An 8566-nucleotide genomic window follows, 5' to 3' on the forward strand; every position below is an offset into this window, starting at 1 on the left:
CGGTCACGTGCCGTCCACACGCCCAAGTGTGGGCAAACACAACACATGTTGATTGCCCCCCGGCCCCAGTAGTGGCCGCGACAATGCGATTGTTATCCCTTTACCGAGGTCACTAAGTCAGGGGGGACGAACCCTCTGCTGTGGCCAATTCACGCGCTGCTCACGCGCACGTCACGAGACCCTAATAATAACAAAATTTAGGGCAACCTCAATTATTAATTGATGCATTTTTGTTTATTCTATCATTAACCCCTATGATACACTATCATGATAATATCGGGTGGGCGAGGGCCTACTTAAGGAGTGCAATAAATTCAAGTGTTTCTATTTGTAATTCTTACACGTAACCCTATCTTAGATCAGGAATTTGAGTCATCCAAGTCAAAGTTCATTAGCATTTTGTTTACAAAAAGAATTATTAAAGTAGGATGCCACCTACACACAAAATATTCGGCTCGTACCGGTCCAAACATGTAGGATTTTTTCTTAACATGTCCAAAGAGAGTATTACAAAAAAATTAAGTTTAAAAGAAATCAGTGTAGCGGTGATAGTGGTTGCTCAGCCAATGGGGTGCGCGCGCGCCGGCAGGTGCTACGATCCGAAGGCTCTCGCACACATACACTCGTAGTTTAAATATACGATCGCTGAACACGTGCATTCGAACAGGATGAACATATGCGTTTATGGGGTACGCGAGCGAGACACGCGATATTTTTTATCGATATGAATAGATTCAAGACTCCCTCATATCCGAAATAGGGTAACGCAAAGGCTAATTTGGTTATTGAAAATTGAGGGGTTGTTCGTGGGAATGCTCCTCGTTCCTAGGTTCCCAGGGTTGCTCGCACATTGACTTTTTTTCGGCGATTCGAGATTCGGAACGACGACAGATGGCAAGCGGTCGATCGTTCCCGTTCTGCTTTGTTATAATAAATCGTATGGGGTATTGGAATTAAACATACCATTTTGATGGCTCAGCGCGTTTGTGCGGGGGTTGAGGGGATGAAGATGTAAACAAGTGTAAAAGGGGTCAGTGGAACTCGACCGACTCTGTAATTAAATGTCTATTAGGAGCATTTTGAGATTATTAGGAGATATTGTTAGGGGTTGAAGTTATCATTATAATGATGGCTATCAAAAGATTGCTTTAGATGATTTTAGTGGTAGATTTATGATGCAAATTAGATCGAGTGGGATTCATTAAATGAGTTGAATAGCTATTTTGTTATTGGTCATTAATTATATGTATTTGAAGACGATTGTGGAATGGACGGACTTACTAGACCTTGCTATACCCTATTACGTATTTATGGAAGCGTGAAAGACTGTGCAGCAAATTCGCCATAAAATAATACATATTCCCATACTTACCTGGTCGTAAATTTGTCATTTTTTTCAGGTTATCGCGTGAGTCCAGTTCGAAGGTTTCCCACGTTTGGATGATGCAAAAACTTACAAAGAAAATAATAGATGGAAGATACTTTGCGTCATTTTAGTAAAAAGTGTAGTATTGTGCGCCCTACGGCGTGACAAGTGTGACGTCACACTAGCTTGGGGTGCATAATGACGAGCCCCTATTGTCATATTATATCATTCCACTTGTTGCTTCGAAGTGAGGTCAGATTGTATAAGATTTTTTTAATAGTTTTTCCTTTGGTTAAGCTAAGATTTATTGTTGATTCGAATATTTATTATGTGGCCAAAAATACTTAGTAAGGTTTGGTAAAATGTTGAGGTTTTGTATTGTTACATTATATTATATTCGAAACTAGCTTTAATTAATTGTTATGTAAAGTAAGTTTTAGGACAAATTCATAATAATTTTAGACCAAACGACAATTTTAGTGAAATGACTACATAAGTGCCTTAATAAAATTTAAGTTTGTTAATATCTACTTACATGTAAGTAAATTATGATAACCTGTGATATATTTTTAGCTTTAAATATAATTAGAGTGTATAATATTCTGCGCTGGTTTTATTATTAGTTAATGGTCAAGATAAGGATTATGTAAGATAGTTATTTAATTATAAATTTTGTATTTAATGAATTTTTTTATATTTATTACTTGTGAATATAAATAGAGCATGTGTATCAAGTAATTCTAGTTTGATATTTGCATTTAAGCTTGCTTTTATTTGTGTGTAAGTTTTAGACTAACTTCAGACTTTGTAAATAGATGCTGTTCAATATTATGCCCTACAAAACCTGTTGTACAACGACATAATTTTCCAACTGTCATTTAAGAAAAAAATCACCGCAACCCCTAATATTAGTTGCGTGGGAATTTCAGTTACGGTATCACTTGAACTAAGGGCGAGGGTGGAAAATAAAAGACTGTATAAATCACCCCTAATCGCCCCTTTTGTTAACGTACACTTGTTGCATCACTACATCGTATACCAACTTATATCATAACACCTGAAAAACACCACCATCACGAAATTCAACTTTATATCTATTAAGCTAGAACTCAATTCTTATTATATCTATTTTGTGAGCTGTACATATAAGTTGGTGTAGTGGGGGCGGTTTTTAGGGGTTGCCGAACAATTAAGTGAATCTCAGGTAAACTTATTTTAAATTGGATGAAAAAAATTATGAAGATTTGCGTGAACCCAAACCTTCATGAATAATGGATAACGTATTATTATTAACAATAGACGTTGTGTTATTATTATAATGTCGATGTGTTATGTGTTTTATTAATAAATGCTGTTTGTGTTATTTGTAGTTTGTGTTTCCTTTATTTCCCTTTAAAGTTATGGTACTTTTTTGTTCATAAATATGGTAAAATATTTTTTTCTTAAACACTGAAGACGTTCATTTGTAATTCAAAGGTTTGATAAAAAAATAACCATGGTCGGTTAAGTGGACGAAAAGTGTGAGCCGAGGGAAATGTTGTGGGTTTGACCTCCTTGCGTTGGACACAATATTACAGAAATAGATTTCTTAAAGCCCATAATCAGGAACTATATCCACGAATAGCTTCTCAACTTATTATAATGTGATTAATAACACAATAGCAAAATGTGAATTTAGTATTAGAAAGCTTCTGCTTATCCATTCAGCACAACATGGTGGTATGACTTTTAATATTAATTAGAAAATATCACTTGAGTACTCAGAGTCGTACCGCCGTATCAGAGTCATTTAATAGTTACCTAAACCTGTCTTTAATAATAGTTTCCGACAAAAAATCGTTACCACGTTTAAGTAATCATTAAATGTCTTTGAGTGCGGCAGATTAATGGTAATAGACAGAACAGAATAACCTATTGATTAAAATACAAAAGAAAATAAAACCTTTTTCTTTCAATATTCGATTCGTACAATTTCGATGATATAACAACTTTTGTAAAAGAAAAGGGTTTCGATTTTGTTTTGTTTTATTTTTTTAAATAAGAAACATCGTCTAATGAGGAGGAGGCTATCATTAGAGGAGCGAAAGGAGGTGGGAGGTGATAATAAGGCTCCGTTTTTGGATGTTCTCGTTAGAGCTACGGTGTTACTGTTAGCGATTTGGTAATATAATTAGAAAGGAAAGAAATAAATGTTGAGCTGTTTATGTAAGTGTTCTTTGTAATGTAAGATTAAGTTTATTTTCTTTCAAAAGACACAAGTGAGTCATTATCGAGTTCATTGTTAGATTTATATGTATACTTAAACTGAGTATTATAAAATACTATAGTACTATACGTACTTAGTTCTACAACCAACCATGAAACAATAATCCAGTTGATACATTAACAATTATGTATATTAGAAAAAACTTCGACTACGTTTTTCGTAGCAGCGGCTACGAAATCGCTACGTCGCTACGCTCGTGCTACGCGCTCGCTAGCAGTGAGACACGGCTTTACTTACATATTTTATTTGGAATACTTTGAGAAGATGAGTTCAGAAGTACTCCTTAATAGCTTAGAGGTCGTACTCTGATATTAACTTTAATAACGATATTCAGTAAAAAGGATCATTACAAACTTTAAAGTTTTAATTAAAGATTCGATGCGCTCTGTTTTGACGGCACAGTAAAAATCAAATGCTTTACTTTTTTTCTTTTTTTTCTAAGCCTTTAAATATTAAGATATATTATTTTTATTGTATAGTTTCGATGTTTTATTGTTAAGGTATAAATGTAATGAAGTTTGGGTGTCGTAAAATGGTTCATTATACTCAAAATGTATGTCCATTTTTCACCTGTTACTTATTGTCTATTAAAAAGCTTTTCTTCTAATAATAATTTCTTTAATACTGGAAGAGATAATTATAATTATTTTATACGCCGAGTCTATTATGACTAACACAACTTTAAAATTAAGTTACATATTGAAATTATTAAAGAGGATTATTCATTATCATTAAAGGGATTAGATTCAGGTTTTATATAATAATTTGAGTTAATTATAAAACTTAGGCCAGATATTTCAAATGTATGAATAGGTAAACGAAAAGTATTAAACTGTTAGATAATGTGTGGTTTCTTCTTTGTGTGTCTGTGCTTCTTCGTAGTCTAAATTCTAGACTACAAATTCCCAAAAATCCGTCACGTCTATCTGCAACTCAACTTACATAGCACACGAAACAGACTTCAAAAGACCGAACACACTAAAAAACTATTAACTCCAATTAGCATTAGTAAATTGCTTTATCACTCGTGGAACATAAGACGGCGTCCTGATTGTTTAAGTCAAATCATTTGCCGTCGTTAGCCGGCGGCCGCAGCCAATGGGACAGGCTATAAATACATAGTTAAGTGCAACGGACGGTTAATTCCAGCAATTTGTTGTTGGTATAAATAATGTGGTCTAAGCTGTGAGCTGATAGCGGTTGTTGTTTTCAGTATAATGTTTAATTTTTGAGTGCACGGTTAGTGTAGGCTGGGCAACCGGCTTCAGTGCAATATGTAGCGGGTCCGATTCCCGCACGAAGCAACTCTTTATGTGATTCACAATTCGTTATTTACGGTCTGGGTGTAATGTGTTTGTAAACGCCCCCGTTTTCTAGAGCGATATAATATGCACTTTTTTAAAGTTATGAGTTACTTGTTGCTCGTGGTTGAGCTACTTTTTCCTATATACTGTGACCAGTACAAAAAAAGATCTTATATCTATCTACTTAAAACAAAAAATAGTTGTCCACTCAAGTTGACTGTTGTTTTGTATACACAAATTAAAAATACAATAAAAGGTTTACTTTAATCGCTATCACTCATGACTTGCGTTCGTTGCGCACACGCAGTAGTCAGTAATTGTAGCTAATAGTTGTCGCAGGCCGGCCATTACACCGCGCGCCGGGATAAGCGCCGATGACCGCTATCTACTTATGTAAGAGAAGAGTACGTAGTTGTTTCTTTTAATACTAGTTATTATTATAAGAAGGAACAAGAGAGGTTTTTGAAAAGTAATCAGTAATAGCATGGGGTCTTAGTTTTAACCCATATAACATGGGGCTTATAAAATACGTGAGAAAAATAGAAGTGTTGCATTGTACACTACTATTAAAATATTGTACAGTCCTGTATAGATTAAGAGAAGACATCGAACACGAAACCTATTGCTAGACAGTCGTATCTACAACTACTTAACACTCAACTAACCAAACTTTGATTAGAAACTAAAACATCTTCATCGTCAGTTTTTAATATTAATATTACTGAACTGTGTATTAGTTACTGTAATTTTTAAATCAAGCTTTTTAACCCGCTTATCGCTTATCCCTCACACCATACCTCGCACGTAGTAAGTAATTGTATCTAATAGTTGTCGCGAGGCGGCCTATTAGAGCGAGCGCGGCAAATAAGCGTCGCCTACGCAACTATCACATAATACCACCGACCAGCGGTGATTGAATGAGATTAATAAAAGGAAAAACTGTCGGTACACTCTTTGAGTCAGTTTTTCTTAGTAATAATAATAATTAAAGAAAAATTGCGACTGCAATACTCTGTGCTGTGTTCGACAAATGTAGCTAAAGATTGTGTGATGGCTTTTTTGTAGTATGGCGGCTTTTATGGTGTTGATAAGTAATGATAATGGTTTGTGTTTATTGTGGAAAATTGTACTTCAGTGTTTTCGTTCAGAATTTTACGAAAAGATGACGTAATTGACGTAAATTAAACAAGATTTTTAGTAAGCAATGAATACTCATACTAAATAATGAATGAAATTATATAACCATCGTTGTTAGGTAAAGTACAAAACTGTTAATTGTAAGATATCTCTACTAATTATTGTATAGCTAAGTATTAGAAGGCTGTAGGTATAATAATCCAGATTATTTGTTTGGTCCAATTTATATGATATAAGTTATACTTTATATGATATAAATAAATAGTTTAGCTAGAAGCTTATAAAGAAAAAAATCATAAGGCGTTTCTCTCCTATTCATTTTGTTGTAAAATTAATCAAGTCTACCATTACTACGAATAGAAAAAGACGTGATAAATCCTACTAGGAATATAGAAGGCGTCACATTATTATTTACTGTGTAATTTGAAATACATAAAAAACTGACTAATGACGAACAAGATGATTGTATAACGATAAAAAATGAATAACATAGTATAATGGGAGAATTTGTTACTACTAGTGACGTAGAAGGTGTTGGAAGAAATTATTCAATTTGTATTTTTTTCTTTGACAATGTAGTCAGACATGGAATGTTCTTAGGACACGTGTATATACATTGAAGTGTTCTAGAGTTAATGGTTCTCGATATAAACGAACATAAAAGTAATATTTGATTGCATGTTATTGACATTTTTTATGTTGTGCAGAAATCAACATGATTTAAAGCTCCTTCATAGGTACATTAACAACTTAAAATTAAGTTTTCTTTGCCGAACCTGAAAATTTAAACCCAGACTTAGATTTAGACTTAGTCTATAGGAGATCTCTTTCAATCACTCAATCAAATAATCAATTTTAAACAATAACACAGACAAATTCTCCACAAAACAAACAATTAACAATCAAACCACAATATTACATTTCAGCGACCGACAGTAAGAATTAATTAACGATTGGACTCGAAATTAATGTTCTCAAAACATAACAATTCAAATTCCGTTATCACTAAAAAGGGCAGGCTTGCACAATGAAACATTATGGTTCGGACGTAAATATAAACTTTGCCGTATTTATCTAATCTTGGGTAACACAAACCAAAAGTAAATTAGCTGTTGTGGCGTAGGATGCAAATAATTTGTTTTTATATGAATGATTATAATATAACTGATTTTTGTTATAATTAATTATATTTTGCGGGTTATCCACATAATTATTTAATGTTACGACACGGAGTTGTTAAAGTTCTTAAACGTAAAAATACGTGTAACGAGTGTTATGTTGTAATACAGAAAGATTATTTTTTTTAGTTCTGTTCTTATTTTTTTTTTGTAACCAAGACAACTTGAACTTATTTTATGGGTGATCATATCAAGTAAGAATTAAATAAGCATTTGGGTACGTCGTTTAGTATAAGGTTTAAGCTAATGAAATATATTCAAATAAAATATTTTTATGTTCATGAAAATGCTTAGATGAAATAGGTAAGATAGTGACCATTCAGACTTGGCCGTAAATTACAAAGTAAAGGAATAAATAATTGTATTGCCATGCAAGTATACGTTCATTAACGTTTAATTACATTGAATACAAGTACTCTCAAATACACGACTTCATTGCAAAATTTAGAATACATTGCCCGTTTTGTACGGTGTAAATATTTAGCTTCTCGAACAAAACCTTCGATGGTTGCACTACAGATAGATAGTTCCAGTTTAATTATTTTCCATTTAGCGGTTTTGTATGGTGAATGGTCTAAGGCGCCTCCTTTTTATCAAAAGGTCCGCTCAATGGAATTAGAAGTAATTACAGCCTTAGAATCTTAAGCGATACTCTGTTATTTCTTTAGAAAATTAACTAAATTAAGCTGAAACTTTGTAATGTATTGACGCTTTTACTATGTGAGATAATTAAACTCCTTTGGTGGTCCGGTTTAAGAAAAACTTAATGCTTTTTTTCTTTTATAGTAGGTAGTATCTTTAAAGTTTAGATTTTTCGTAAGTTTGTCTTTATGGAGAGATTGAAGAAGTAATTGGAGAATAGTAACTGTTAAGATATCTTAGCTTTTTAAGTAAAGACTGTACTTTTAATTGTTTACTTGTTATTCTATAATAAGTATAATAATGACTTGTATAAAAAAAGACTCGAACAAAAGCGATCCTATTTTGTGCACATCACTAAATTAATAATTAGAAAAAAATACCGACGATCACGAATCAGATCGAAAACAAAATTATTTCTTTTCAAAAAAGGAAATTATTTTCAACGGTCCATTATAAAGATGAAGCATAACCGATCGTTCATTTTGTGTTATTATTATATAACGATAGCGATATTAACACGTCAATAGAGGGTTGTATCGTGATTTTTAAAAATATCCCCTTCATTATATAAAAAGGTTCAATTTAACCCTCTGCGTGCCTTCACGATCCAGTTAACGGGCAATCAATCGGTTAAAAGTTAACGATTACTGCAATTAAGAGTCAATTTGTCAGG

Source organism: Spodoptera frugiperda, chromosome 5 (assembly GCF_023101765.2).
Source record: "Spodoptera frugiperda isolate SF20-4 chromosome 5, AGI-APGP_CSIRO_Sfru_2.0, whole genome shotgun sequence".
In the NCBI taxonomy this organism is placed as follows: domain Eukaryota; kingdom Metazoa; phylum Arthropoda; class Insecta; order Lepidoptera; family Noctuidae; genus Spodoptera; species Spodoptera frugiperda.